This window comes from Mastomys coucha, unplaced genomic scaffold (genome assembly GCF_008632895.1).
Source record: "Mastomys coucha isolate ucsf_1 unplaced genomic scaffold, UCSF_Mcou_1 pScaffold15, whole genome shotgun sequence".
NCBI lineage: Eukaryota > Metazoa > Chordata > Mammalia > Rodentia > Muridae > Mastomys > Mastomys coucha.
In genome coordinates, this window is record NW_022196897.1 from 78,921,107 (window position 1) to 78,937,023 (window position 15,917).

A 15,917-nucleotide genomic window follows, 5' to 3' on the forward strand; every position below is an offset into this window, starting at 1 on the left:
CCCCCCCCCCCCCGCAGTGTGCATGCCTGGAAGCCTGCCACTTGAGGCAGGACAAGCATCATGAGTTGAAGGCCAGCCTTGGCTGCACAGGAATCCCTGCTTCAAACAAAGAAAATAAATGCTGATGCTTCGAAGGCAGAATTTACAGAATTTGCGAGTGGGATGAACTTACAGCTAGAGCAGCAGAGAAAACAGGAAAAACACTTCCAAGGCCACTGGTAGGAGAAAGGACAAAACAGTGGGAGGGGAGCAGGGCAGTGTTTGGTTTTGCCTAAGTGGGGAGCTGTCAGTTCCCAGGCCTGCCCTGAAGGCCCGGCACCGCAGTGAACCCTGCTTGCCTTTGCTGCCAGCACTGGAAGTCTGTCCAAGGCTTTCTTCCTGGTCCCATGCTTGTGAGCAACTGCCCACTACTATACACAGAAACTGGTTTACAGACACCTCAGCTCCGTTCCAGATTTGGGAGCAGAGAGACATCAACCCAGAGCTTGTCAGCAGGCTTCACAGCAAGTGCCTTTCCCCTCTGAGTCATCTTCCCAGTCCCAAGTAGAGTGATTTTAATAAAGCAGACACCTACATTCTGTCCCATTGGACTGACAACTGCTTTCCTTGTCTATTCCAGCCATTGGTGTAGCTGTACCTCCTTGCTTCCACATGAAGAACAGAAAGAATGATAGCCAGGGAACTGTGAATGGAGAAGAGGCAGGAGGTCAATGACCCCAATCTGTTGTGACTCCTGGAGAAGGTTCAGCAAACACCCTGAGACAGGGCAGCCACATTCTTAGCAGCCACATCAGGGCTCTGAAGGAGCTAGAACCTCATGTCCAAAGTTGGAGGTCAAAGAGCCCTGATGCACTGTATGCTGACTCACTCAGGACAGCCCATTTTTATGATCACAGTTTATGTGCCACAGACAATTCCGAGACTTTCTAAGTCCCTCCTGTTAGTGTTATCTAAGAGCCCCACAGAACATGTTTGGTTTAAGGAACAAGCACATGGTACCAATGAACTGCTCACAGTAATGCTATCAGTCCTGAGGACAAAACAATTTCAGGGACATAGTCACACAGGAAGGAGGGAGGCTCAGGAAGCTATGCTTCTGTCTGACAAGACCATAGGCTTTGACTCCACTCAGTTCTGGCCTGGTGTGTACTGTTGAGTCTCGCTGAAGCTCAGTTTCTCCAGAAGCTTGATGGAGATAGCAGACATGCCCATGGGGTGGCTGAGAGCCACAGCATCTGGCAACCAGCAGAGCAGATGGCCAGCTATATTCAATCCCTGTCTGTAGCTACAGCAACCTGGCAGGGTACCCTGGCTCAGGGTACAGGAACTATCACTAAGAAAGACGGTGGCACTTGTAAATGAATGGAGGTTCTTTCCCAAGCTATCTAGCATACAGTCTTGCTTGGCACACAGTAGGAGAACTAGTTGGAACTGTGGAAGTAGCACACATTGTGTCTAGAGTCAAGCCCAAGTCTGCTACTTGCCTTTCAGTAACTTATATCTTGGTTTCTTAAATGACTAGTAATATCTACATTAGCACTGGGCATGGTGACTTACACCTGTATTACCAGCATTGATGAAGCTGAGGCAGGAGGGTTGCTACAAGTTCCAGACCAGCCTGAGCTACACAGCAAGACTCTGTCTCAAAAACCAAAACAACCTCCTCCCCCACAAAACAATTTAAGGTGTCCTGAGCATGAAATAATAGAGCAGAGAGACTGTCAAAAATGATGACTTTTTGTATTAAACATCTGCTGATAACTCGCAGACGAAAGCACTCTGTCTAGACCGCATACACATGCTCAGGACAAAGGTGTGGCACAATCTTCTTTTCTTTTATATATATATCAAGAGGTAGCTCAAGTAGGATGTGGTGGTACACACCTTTAATCCTAGCACTCAGGAGACAGAAGCAGACAAATCTCTGACTTCTAAGCTAGCCTGATCTACAGAGCTAGTTCCAGGATAGCCAGATAAGACTACACAGAGAAACCCTGTTTTGAAAAGAGAGAGAGAGAGAGAGAGAGAGAGAGAGAGAGAGAGAGAGAGAGAGAGAGAAAGGGAGAGAGAGAAAGGGAGAGAGAGAAAGGGAGAGAGAGAAGGAAAGAAAAAGAGAGAGAATGAGAGAAAGAGAGAGAGAGAAAGAAAGGAAGGAAGGAAGGAAGGAAGGAAGGAAGGAAGGAAGGAAAAAGAAGGGGAGGGCAGTGGTGGCACATGCCTTTAATCCCAGCACTTGGGAGGCAGAAACAGTCGTATTTCTGAGTTCAAGACCAGCCTGGTCTACAGAGTGAGTTCTAGGATAGCCAGGGCTATACAGAAAAACCCGTCTTGAAACAAAAACAAAAACAAAAAAAGAAAGAAGAAAGGAAAGAAAGAAAGAAAAGAAAGAGGGAAGGAAGGAAAGAAGGAAGGAAGGAAGGAAGGAAGGAAAAAGCAAAACAACCCCCCCCAAAAAAAACCCTCAACAACAACAACAAAAAAAAAAGGAGGTAGCCCCAGCTAAACAGGAGGGCTGCTCTCCTGAGCTCAGGCAGGGTCACAGGAATCAGGCTACACAGAGTAAACTCTGTCATAAAGCAAACAGAACAAAACATCTCCAGCCATTTCTTCTACTGACAAGCATCTCTTCCGGTTCTCTGCACTTGGGCTGCACGGTATGAACAAGTCCCTGCCCTGCCCCCCACCTTCACCCCAGCTTGGGCAAAAGGAAAATCTGCTTGCCAGGAGAACTGAAGGGCTTTCACACCATCCACCTTCAAATAAATATCAATAAAAATAGAATTCTTGAGCCAGCAAGATGGCTTTTTGGGTAAAGGCACTTGCTGTCAAGCCTGATGACCTGAGTTAATCTCTGGGACCCATATGGTCAAAGGAGAGAGCTCACTCTCATAAGCTGTCCTTTGACTTTCATGCATGTGCCAGGGCATGCATAGCAGAACCAGGGAGCCATACTGATGATACACAATTCATCATGGAACATCAAAAGGGTATGGCTGTTCAAAGACCCAGACCAACCAAGAGATACGATCGCAGACACTCAGGCTGAGGACCAGTACCTAAGTCACTGGCCAGCCTCAAAGCCAAAAGTGTAGAAATCATGGAAATTCTGAGAACTGTCACAGACCAGAGGAGACATGGAACCCTGGGTGGGACTTGAGTAAAGCCTGCATTTCAATTGAAAGAAATTCCAAGGGTGGTCACAAGGGAGCAGAAGATAAAGGTCCAGGTCAATGGTGTGTAGAAGGCAGGAAGTTGACTAAACATCAGGCTAAGGAAGATTTATAGAAAGATAAGTTTACCTTCTCTGACTCTCTCTTTCTTAAACACAAGAGAACCTCCCTCCCTCATCCCCAGTCCTCAAGTCCAAGCTGGAGCGAGGATGAGTCTGAGTAAGGTCCCTCTGCAGCACCATTCGTTGTCTATTGGATATTAAAGAGCATACCATCAGGTTATGAGGAGATGACTCCATGGACACAAGCATGAAGACCAATGCTGTGTCCCCAGCACACACATCATGTAAGTTGGCTCTGCTGTATTCCCAGTGTAAGACTCTGTCGAGCCTTAGCTTACCGGAGACCCCCTGAGTGAACCATGTGGAGCCTGATCGATGCACAAAGCAAAAGGATTTTTATTGTTCCAGTGCACTGGGGCCGTCCTAGACCCTAAGGAGAGAAGGCGATCCTGCACAGCTTGTTCAGTGAGCTTTCATACAATTTTCAGGGCAGCAGCCATTAGACATGATGTGATTGGTAAAACAGTGAGACTTTTTAAACTGATTCCTCTTCAGGGAATGAGGTGGCAAGGATTTCCCTTGTCTAAAGGTGCGGAATGTGTCCCCACCCGCAGGTTGGTTCTCACCCTGTGGTTTGAGGAATGTTAATTAGCCTCTCCCTTCCAAGCAGCAAGAGTTCTACCACTTTCCCAAAGTTCCTGAGCTTATCTTAGTAAGCTCAATGGAAATTCCTGGCCTCTCGGTGTTTTTCTGAGATGTCCCTGTCTCACGTTAGCACATAGGAAAAACAAACAAACAAAAACCCCAAAACAAAAAACAAGACAAAACATACAAGGAGAGTGCTGACCTGCAGGTGGGCAGGGTGACATGCAGGTGACACTGCTGGCCCAGGAGGGAAGTCACTGGAACAGCAGATAAATCATAATATGCTTTGGTGAGGAGGCCGGCAGGATTTGATGGCTGTGGCCTAGGGAATGAGACAGAGAAGGAATCAAGATCACTCCTGAGTTTTTGCCTCAAGATCGCTGCTGTATAATGGGGGAGGGGAGAGCTGACCTCAGAACCCCTGGGCATGAGGAGGTTTGAGGCCAGAGTGGAGAGATCCTCAGCCCCAGAACCCGGGAAGTTTGAGTGTTAAGAGACTATGTGACTCCAGGCGCTGACTTCTCCTTTCATTCCCCCTTAAGCAGAAGGGCAGCAGCTCACAATCTCAGTCTTTGTGAGACACTTCTGCTCACAGGCATGCAGGGGGAGCCTCGGGGGAGCCGCATGTTTCCAGGCAGGCATAAGCAGCTACTCAGTCAGCAAGTCAACTGTTCAGGGGCAAGCTAATTAAAATTTTAATCCCATGATTTTCATCTTAATCTCTTTTTCCTATTAGTTTTGATCAATGCCCACAAATACAATTTAACAGAACTTTTCATTTAGATAAATGACTGAGTAGGGCACCTAGCGAGTCTGTTTGTTATGAACTAATTGATAACTAAAATTTATATGCTAATTACTCAAAACCACAGACTAATTTCTAAAGCACATTATTATCACAAAGCTATGCCCCTGTTATCAAACGGAATTCCTTATTCTTTCACAGGGAGCAACGGTTCTAGTCAGTTTCTCTTGACTTTCAGTGGTCAAATCACAGTGTCCTCTGCAGGTAAGTGGCACATCTGGGAGATGTTCTCACATGCTTGCTGACATGCTAACAACAGGAATGGGAGTCGAACCAGGTAAGAAGATTCCATGAACCTCTAAGCTATTTGGAGACTTCTAGCCCTTGATCCCCCTACTCCACCTCAAAAACAAACAAACAAAAAACAGGCTGTTGTGTTTATAAAAAGAAAAGATGGGGGTTATGTTCGATGGAGATGTGGTGAGGTGTTGGTGGAGGGAGTGCCTCGCTGGGCCCATGCTGAGGCATCCCTTCTCCTGAGGGATCAGCAATGGTATAGTATAGAATAGAGTTTATTCAGGGTATGGGGAGGGGAGTTTAGAGGGTAGTAGAGGCAAAGTAAGGCAAAGCGAGAGAGAGTAGAGTAGAGAAGAGGAGTAGAGGCCAGCCATGAGCACATGGAGAGAGGTGGATGAAAGGAATGGGGAGAGAGGGGGAAAGGGAAGCAGAGAAAGAGCAAGAAGAGGAGCAAGAGAACGAGGAGGGGGAAGGGAAAAGCAGCCCCTTTTACAGTGGGTCAGGCTTACCTAGCTGTTGCCAGGTAACTGTGGGGCAGAGCTTACCTGGCTGTTGCCAGGTAACTGTGGGGCAGAGCTTACCTGGTTGTTGCCAGGTTACTGTGGGGTGGAGCTTACCTGGCTGTTGCCAGGTTACTGAGGGAGGGAAGCTTAGACAGAATGCTAACACAGGTTATATACAATATACTATGTAGTATGAGGTATGAGGAAATTATTTTTCTATTAAAGGTGGCAAGGGTCAATGTTACATAACCACCCAATCCTGTGACACTCTTCTATATGAGCCTGTTTGCCCAACCTCTGAACAAGGGTCAATGTTACATAACCACCCAATCCTGTGGCACACTTCTATATGAACCTGTTTGCCCAAGCCTTAAACCAACAATCCCAGGACTGAACTCTATAGCGCTCTCCCTGCTCTCACCAATTATAGATTAGCCAATCTCATCAAATTGTGAGATCAAGCTTCCACCAATGGGATTAGACACCATCACTTAAACTAAAAGCTAAATGACCTCCTCTATGCTTGATCACCTGGATTTTGGGTTGTGGTACATCTTTTTTACAAAAAGAAACTGCTTTGCTGGGTTCCTTTCACTTTGTGTGTTTCTTTGTGTATTGATTGAAGCAGGGTTTTTCAACCTCAGTCGAAGCTAGAACTCACTGATACAATCCCAGTCAGATTGCTCTGGGATCATTTGTGTCTTAGTCAGTGTCCCATCGATATGAAGAGACACCACAACCGCAGCAGTTCTTGTAAAAGAACACATTTAATTGGGACTTGATTACAGTTTCAGAGGTTCAGTCCATTATCATCATGGTAGAAAGCATGGCAGTATGCAGGCAGACATGGTGCTGGAGAAGGAGCTAAGAGTTCAACACCCAGATCCACAAGCTTCAGGAAGAAGTGGAGGTGGTGGGCTTCTGTAACCTCAGCCTCAGCAGGCAGAGGTAAGATGTTGCAGTCAACGAAGCTGAAAGAAGGTGGAGGTCTGAAGAGCCCAGGTCTGGCTTGGGCTTTTGAAACCTCAAAGCCAACCCCTAGTGACACACTTTCTCCAACAAGGCAACGTGTACTCTAACAAGACCATACCTCCTAATCCCTGTCAAGTAGTGCCACTCCCTGACAACTAATCATTCAAATATATGATCCTATGCAGGGCATTCTTTTTTTTTTTTTAAGATTTATTTTTATTTATTTATTATGTGTATGAGTACACTATAGCTGTACAGATGGCTGTGAGCTATCGTGTGTGGCTGCTGTTGATCTCAGGACGACCTCTGCCGGCCCCACTTGCTCCGGCCAGCTCACTTGGGCCCCACTGGCTCCAGTCCCGCTTGCTCCGGGGTAATTTACTGCAGCTGTCTTCAGACGCACCAGAAGATATCTGATCTCATTACGGGTGGTTATTATGGTTGTGAGCCACCATGTGGTTGCTGGGATCCGAACTCAGGACCTTCGGAAGAGCAGTCAGTGCTCTTACCCGCTGAGCCATCTCGCCAGCCCTATGCAGGGCATTCTTATTCAAGCCACCACATTCCACTCCCTGGCCCCCATAGGCTCATAGCCTTATCATAATGCAAAAAAAAAAAAAAAATGCACTCAGTCCAACTTCGAAAGTTCCCATAGACTACCACAGTCTCAACTCTTTAATTCCATCATTTGAAGCTTCTTCTGAGATAATGACAATAACTTCTCTGGAACTCCCTGTAAAATCAAAATCAAAAGCAGATCACATACGTCACATACAATGGCACTGGCTCTACATCAACATTACAAAGGGAGGATAGGGAGAAGGGTGAGGAAATGCCAGACCAACACTGGACCTAAAACCATCAGGGTAAACCCAGAAGTCTGCCTCTCCATGTCTGATGTCAAAGCGCTCTCCAGATCTGAACTCCTTTCAGCTTTGTTAACTGTAACACCTTGCCTCTGCCTTCTAAGGCTAGGATTACAGCTGGCCACTGCCTCCACCAGGCATTTATGCAGGTTTATAGGGATCTGAACTTTGGTCCTCACATTAGTGAAGCAGGTACTCTAAGCACTGAGCCATCTCCCTAGTTCCTGGTTCTTTCTTATCCACTGGGGCACAACTTTCAGTTCCCGTGAGATCTGTGTCAATGTCAGCACCCTTGAGTTCTTTCAATGAATGGTTAAGGTTTTCATTTTAAAAATAAATGCCAGTGTCTCTGGCCTCTATAGACTTTTCGGCTGTTAATAGGGCTGTTTGTACTTGAATTTGCACTGCCATTTCAATAAAAGAGCAAGAAGGTGTGGGATACAATAGGCATTATCCACTAATGACGTTCTTCTTGGAGGTAGATCCAGATACAGGAAGTTTGCCAGATAACAAAGTGGCTGGGTCTAGTTCAACTAGATCTAAAAGGAGAAGAGAGCAGTTCTGCGGATGTCAAGGCCCTGATTGACCATGATGGCCTGCCACAGTATTGACTGTCTCTGTAACTCCACTGCACCTGTGACTGCCATAGTTCTCATCCTGAGCTCCAGGAATCTTCGTCCGGACACCTTCCTCATTGTTTCTCTCGGCTGCCTCACCACCAGCCCCTCACTCACTCTATTCTCCTGACAAGGTGGGAGGAAAGAAGATGAAGCGGGCAGAGATCTCCAGTGTGCCTAGACAAAATGCGAACATCCGACTCTTCATTTCTAAAGGACACTAAGGCAAGCCAAAAAGTGAGAGAAGTTCTATGTGAGAACCAAAAGCCACCCTGGGTCAGGTAGCCACCATTTTGTGAGTGCTGGGTAAGACTTCAACCTTCAGACTCTGCACTGTAGCAAAGAGAATGGGCTGACCCACTCCCTCGTCTGCTTTTCTGCCATCAATCACCCTTCCTCTTCCTGGACACAGAGTGTTTACTGTAGCCCCATTATGTGCTCTGATCCAGAAATCAGGGAGCAAGATGGACCAACCATTAAGTTTCCTGGCCGTGGAAACTGCAGGATAAGCCATGGAGCGGGAGTGGACAGTTCCCAGCAGGAAGCACTGGAAAGGCTGAGCATGAAGCACAGCTGGTGTGAAGCATCTATAGGAGGCTTGTCTGGCTTTGGCTATGTCAAGGAGAAACACAGCCCTCACCATTCTTGAACCAAATATGACTGTGTGTGGCCCAGGAACATGAATGGAATCAGGTTGCCCCAAAAGACATGCTTCATTATGGAAGTGGTCACCTGAGATTGTATTAGTTACAAAACAAAGGAAGCCATAGGTCAGTAAAGCTGGGACATTCCTCCTATAGGTTTTAGATGCTATCTGATGACCTTCTTAGCTTTCAGATTGGTTAACAATATGGGTTTTGGTAGTCACAGGGATGTTAGATCAGACAGGAATGGTCAATGAATGGCTTTTCAGGGGATGAAAAACAGCCCAGGATAATTTGGTTCTGGTCTGCAACTGTCTCATTTTCTATAGTTATGAAGTTCAGACATTAGGACTTAGAGAATCTTCAACATGTTATGCTTTTCTCCCCTTGGGAGTTGCTCGAATTAGGGCCACACTGGAAAATATGAGAGGAAGAGGTAAAGAAATGACTGAGAAGGGGGATGTGGTAGATTGACTTGTGGAAGGAGCAGGGCAATTACATAGATTCTAGGTAGACAGCTTTGTGAGTGCTGGGGTGCTATAGGCTACAAAAGGACGCAAATGAGACCGTTTGGTTTTTAGAGACATTCAACCTGAAGGACTCAGGGGAGACTCAGCAGGCCAATGGAATGCCTTGGAGCTTTTAGTGAGAGGCTTGAGCTGGAAGTCTGTTTTAGATGGTGGAGTGGAGCAAGGGAGAAAGCACTCTTTGGGAAACAGGCCTAGGACTGAGCATCAAGAGCTCCCACTCTTGAGAGGAGAGGAAGAGAGCTGGAGAGAAGGCTGCATGACTAAGAGCCCTTGCTGCTCCTCGAAGAGGGTCCAGGCTTAGTGTGCAGCACCCACATGACAATGACCAACCATTTGCATCTCCAGTTTCAGGGATTCTGACTTCTCCAGCCACCAGGCATGCACATCGTGCATAGACACGGGTGCAGGCAAAACTCATACACCTAAGATTAAACATTGAATAAATCTAAAAGGAGCGACAGAGCCAGCCACCATAGGAGGAAATGGCGTAGTAGGAGCAAGGCACAAAGTTCACAGGAGGAGTAGCCTAGGCCACTGTGCTGAGAACACACGGAGATGAAGACCAGGAATGTCATGGACACATCAGCCAGAGCCTGCTCACTGGAACTATGGAGAAGAGCTGCCCTGGGGGAGCGGAACGTCAAGGGAGGGTGAGAAAATGGGGACGAATGAGCATATATGAGTCTTCCAGGAAATCATCTCTGAAAGAATGAGAGTTGCTAATGTTTTCTTAAATTAAAATCCTGTGGGGCTAACGACAGAGACAGTTCTAAGAACCGTGCATGCCCTTGGGCAATCTCATGAGTGTTGTCCACAGGAATGGATGAGCTCTCGAAGGCCTGGGCTGCCTGGGGATTGTGGCTAAGAGTTGTTATTACTTCTCTGTAATCACTTTACCAATAACAACAAGTGTTCTCTACACTGCCACTCACACACACACACACACACACCTGATCCCACAAGTATAGTGGATAACAACTACTGACTCTTGTTCCTGCAGCTCTGAGTTTAGTGTCTTCATTGGGGTCCATTTGTCCCACAACACGGCAGGCATACTTTTCACTTTGACCGTATTCATTGCCCAAAGAGAGAAGCAGGAGGGGCCTGTGGGTCAGTGGATCTTCTCTTCAATCCAGTTCTCTAGAAGTTTCTCCAAATCTGGTATAGAGACCCTTCTAAAATTTTTGCGAGCCTTACCGTCTTCAATGAGGCAGATCCTTTACTGTAGCAGTTCTCAACCTGTGAGTCCTGACCCCTAAGCGGGGCAGGGTAGATGATGCTTTCACCTTAGGGGTCACCTAAGACCATTGGAAAACACAGATATTCACATAACGATTCATAACAGTAGCAAAATTGCAGTTTTGAACATAATTTCATGGTTGGGGATCACCACAGCATGAGGAACAGTATTAAAGGGCTGCAGCCTTAGGAAGGCTGAGAACCACTGCTTTAATGGCTCCTGTCACTTTGCTTTGCATGAGTGAAGCTATGGTAGAAAGGAGCACACCTAAGTAGTCAGTAATGAGTTGATGATGTCCGAGATTCCTCCTGATTTTGCTTTCTCCTTGGTCACTCAATATGGTGCCTTACTGGCAACATTACCCATGGATTTCTTGGAAATCATTGTGAGGAAGAAAGAGGAGGAGATGAGAATGAAGAGGAAAAGAAAGGAGAAGCCTACAGAATTAAATGAAGCACAAGAGAGGACAGCGCCACTAAGAGTCAGAAAACAGGCTGGGCAGTGGTAGTACACGCCTTTAATCCTAGCACTTGGGAGGCAGAGACAGGCAGATTTCTGAGTTCAAGGCCAGCCTGGTCTATAGAGTGAGTTCGAAGACAGCCAGGGCTACACAGAGAAACCTTGTCTCAGGGGGTTGGGGGGGGGAGACAACAACAACAACAACAACAACAAAAACCTGACTGCTGAAAAAACTGTATCTTACAAGTCCTGGAGTTTATTATCAGCTTCAAGGTTATCTTATCCTCGGGTAGTAACCACAGTTTCCTACTGGTCGATATGGCAAAGAGCCTTGAGGAAAGTCTGCTTTTCTAGTTTTGTTTCTGTTGCTTTAAAACACCCTGATACAAAGGGAAGGAAGTGTTTGTTTGACTTAATAATTCCAAGTCACAGCCCATCCCCTCAGGTAAGTCAAGGCAGGAGCTCAAGTAGTGAGTCACATCACATCCACAATCAAGAGTAAAGAGGGAACACATCCCTTCTTATGTTTGGCCAGCTTTCCCCTTGCCTAGGGAATGACGCCACCCACAATGGGTTGTCTTTCCCACTTCAATTAACAATCAAGGCAACCCCACTCCCAAGGCATGCCCACAGAGGAACCTGTTCTAAATAATTCCTCATTAAGACTTTCTTTCCTGGTGCAGGAAAAAAGACAGGTAAAGTCATGTGTACCTCCATGTAATGGCTTGTCAGTAACATTAAAATGCCTGAAATCTGGGGAAACATGAGAGGGGTAGAGTAGCCTTCTGTACTTAGAGGTCAAAAGAGAGCAGATGAAACTGCACTGTGTGACAGCCACCTTGCCCACTGGTCCTGAAACCAAAACCCCTATTTCTCACATCCTGTTGCTCATTACCTTGCTCATCCTACTTTTACAATATTTTCTTTGCATGAGAATCTAGTAAATTGCTATCAATATGGAACCTTGATTCACAGTATAGTGCTAAGTTTCCATATCCTGGGAACTTCTGATGCTGACACCCATCTTACAGAAGACTAAAATGCTAGTAATCTGGGATCCACCTGCAGACCGAGGCTCTGGAATCTGCTTTTGAACAGGCCTTCCCTGGGTCCTTCTGGTACACTATAAACACTGGCAATGGTTGGTAAAGACAGAATTCGAGACACCAGGGATGGAGACAGTCACATCTTCAGAGGCAGAGTCCTCAGTAGCACCAACCACTAAGCGACAGGACCTAGGAAATCCCTACAGGAGATGGATGAAACCATCAGTTTTCATGTTATCTCATTTCCCTGCTCCGAGCCCCTTGAAGCTGGAGTTACAGACACTTACAAGATACCAGCTTGTCATCTCAGTACTAACTTCTGAACTCTCCCTCATGATTGATGCTTGCCTGCTAAGCCATCTCTCCAAATTCTGTAATAACATACATAATGAACTTAGAGTGACTGTTCCTCCCTAAGGTCAGAGCACATGGATGTCCCTTCTTACCATTCCTATTCAACATGATTTTAGAACTTTGTACAAAGCAATAAAATAAGGAAGTTGGAAATGAAAAGTCATGCAGACCAAAACAAACGAAATGAAATGAAAACCTTTGTCTCTGTTTTCACATATTTATATGCACTGAAAAATCTCAAGAAGCTTAGGCAGGAAAAACACAGACTGACGTGTGAGCCTGACATACAAAATGCTCAGGTAGAAAGCTGATAAATCTGGGGATCATATGTTGGAAGCTACAAAATACTGCTGGAAGAAATCAAAGAAAGCCTGAACAAAGAAAGAAGATGACCCTGAAAAATTCAGCCACGGTGACATTTCTTGAGATATATACATACCTACATTAGTAAGCTGCTTACCCAAATCCCAGAAGTATTCTTATAGACATGAATAAGATTGTTTTACAAGGTTTATAACAAGATGAAGAAGCTAGAGTAGCTAATAGAACTTTGAGAAAGGAGAAAAAACATGGGGAAAGTCAGTAAGCTTGATCTTGAGCTGCACTCTCAAGCTGCTTGGTATTGGAAGGAGGGTGGACACAGAGATCAGGGGAAGATGGTAGGGTGTCTGGAAGCAGAGCCGTGGGATAGCTGTCCCTAATGATTTTTGAGCAAGATACAAAAGCAAAGGTCAATGATACTAGAATGAGCATGGCTTTCATAGAAAGAAAAAGAAAGAAAGAAACAAACAAACAAACAAAGAGAAAAAGAGGTTCTTAAAACTTAAACATTAACTAAATAAAAATAACTCAAGAGGCTCCTTGTAAGATGGCTGAGAAACAGCTTTGCAGTCAAGAGTATGTACTGCTCCTGAAGGAGGACCTGGACTTGGTTCCCAGCACACAAGCCGGGTGACCTTTCATTTTCCAAGGGCACCTGCACGTATATGGCACACATAAAATCACACAGATACACACACATAAATTAAATTTAAAAAAATTTAAAGGAAATCAGGTCTCACAGGCACTTAAGAATGAATTTGAAGTAAGTCATAGGCATAACATAGAGAGAAAGCTATTAAACATTCGGAGGGCTGGGAGATGACTCAGTTGGGGAAGTCTCTATGTACAAACATAAAGACTACAATTGACCCTTCAAACCCCAGAAAGATGCCAAATGTAGTAACACACTGGTAATACCAGCCCTGGTGAGGCAGAGACAGGAGAATCCCTGGGGCACACTGGCCCACCAGTTTAGTGGAATCAGTGAGCACCAGGAAATGGGAGATTGTCTCAAAACTCAAAGTTCCTCAGGAATGCCACTTGAGGTTCCCTCTGGCCTCTGCACACACATGCACACACACACACACACACACACACACACACATAAACACACATAAACACACCTACACATACACATATATATGTTTACATACATGCATACACATATACACACATAAACATACATACACATACACGTATATACATAGATATACACATATGCACACACATATATACACATAAGCATACATATACACATATATACATATATATATATACTCACACACACATACATACACACACACACACAATTTATGGGGAAAAGGGGATAAAATGGTCAGGGTTAGGCAAAGAGGGAACAGCAGCTATGCTTGGAGGGAGAAAGAAAGAAAGCAGATCCAGGGTTTCCTGTTTTATGCTAACAATGGTCACCCCTGAGTTTCCCTAATTAGAAGCATAGCTTCACACATGCAGCGATTTACAGAGAAACTTCAAAAACAGACTAGAATAGCTCTTATCTCTTAGATTTAGGGCAGACCAGGATATCAAAGGCCCAAGCAAAGCTTTGCAAATTCCCATTTTCCCATGATCTAGTCTAATTCTTCAGGCGAGTTTGTTACAGACCCACTTTTTCCCCCAAGGGAAATTGTTTCATGTCTTAGCGTGAAAGCAGCTCATGGCTAACTGCAGTCTGTTTTCACAAACACCCCTGCAGGGGCTCTCTGCTTCCCAAGGACCACCCTGCCGCTTGCAAGGAACCCACAGGTTTGCCTACAAAGGTCAGTGGCTGTGGTTGTCGCTTTTTGTGGCTCACTATGTTTTGATCCTGTTGTCTTCCTTTGGCTCAGTCAATGGCCCTTCGCCCCTGGTGTGGCAGAGCCCAAGGCCCTCTTCCCTATACCTCATTATTTTACCCATTTTGAAAGAAGAGCTTTAAAGCTAAATTGCCCATCTTTGTTAGTAGGGAGGGGAGAAAGACAGAAAGCTTTAGGACTGTAGGTGAAGGAAATATATCCCTAGGTGCTTAACCAATGTACCTTCCCATCATCATTGAGAATCATAGCCTTTTCTATCTTGTATGTCTTTGGGACTTGCAGCCATTATAGAAGTTCATGCATTATGTTTCATTTCACGCTTTTTTTGCTATTTGACATCATCTTTTCTAGAATTATAGTTCACAGTTTCCATGTTTGCATTTTAAAATAAATTATTGCTCTATTTTGGGTAGGACACAATACGCCGCTGAACCAGCTAATGATGAGATGGGTAATGAGCACATCCACCTGTGGTGGTCAGTGGCAATTGCCAACTGACAGGCCGAAGAATCCCCTGGGAGATGAGCCTCTGGCCATCCACTTCATTAGTTGATGTAGGAAGAGCCATCTTAATCCACTAAGCAGGGAATCCTGGACTGTGTAAAGAAAGAGAGCTGAGCACGGAGCGTGCAGTGCATTCGTTGCTCTCTGATTCTTGAGTGTGGGTGCAACACCACCAGCTGCTTTGAGAAGCTGCCACTGTCCAGATGTTCCCTGCTGTGATGGACTGTACCCTGCAGTGTGAGCTAAATAAACCTTTTCTACATTTAGTTTCTTCTGTCAAAGTGTTTTATTATTGCAACAGGGAAAGAAACCAAGACATCACTGCTCCACCCATAGTCATGTCTTTGTGAAGCTCCACAGCATCCACAAATGTCTCTCCTAGCCATTAGAGTGTGGAACCCCATTAGTTCTAGGATCCCTGCTGTGCACATGCATGAGCACTTACATACATACCTATACACACATATGCCTACACTCATATGATACACATATGTATATACACATGTACACACATAGCATGCATACTCACCATTCAGCACAGACACTCACCTACTTGCGTGTCTCTTGGCAACTAGTCTTTCACAGAACTTTGGGTTATATACCCCTTTCTTCTTGGTTTTTCAGAATTTTAAAATATTGGTCCTGGATACCAGGTCCTTGTTGGATAAATTGTGGTTACTTTTTCTAAATTTGTTGTCCTAAGTTGCTTTCTGTTGCTGTGATAAATTCCATGACCAAAGCAATAGTTTTTTTCCACCTACTCTCTACAACATTTAGGGAAGTTAGGGTAGGAACCTGGAGGCAGGAACTGAAGCAAAGACCATAGAGGAATGCTGCTTGTTGGCTTGCTCCCCTTGGCTTACTCACCCTGCTCTCTTATACCATCCAGGACCATCTATCCAAGGGTGCCACGACTGCATCCATGGGATGTACCCTCTAACATCAATCTTAATGAAGAAAAAGGCCCCAGTCTTGCCTACAGCTCAATCTGATGAAGAGAACCCCTCATTTAAGTTCACTCTTCCCAAGTGACTGTAGTTTGTGGTAAGTTGACAAAACTAACTGTTAAGTTGGCTCTGTGTCTTTCCCTCTCTTAACAGTGTCCCTGATAAACAAAAGATCTCATCT

General features: G+C 45.3%; 1 long non-coding RNA gene across 1 annotated transcript in view; it reads right to left on the reverse strand.

Moving 5' to 3' along the window:
• LOC116090511 overlaps positions 1–15,917 on the reverse strand; it is an 83,126-nt gene that overhangs the window by 38,779 nt on the left and 28,430 nt on the right. Inside the window, exon 2 of the long non-coding RNA XR_004118708.1 lies at positions 4,080–4,199. This is a non-coding gene — a long non-coding RNA (uncharacterized LOC116090511). The remainder of the gene's footprint in view (positions 1–4,079; positions 4,200–15,917) is intronic.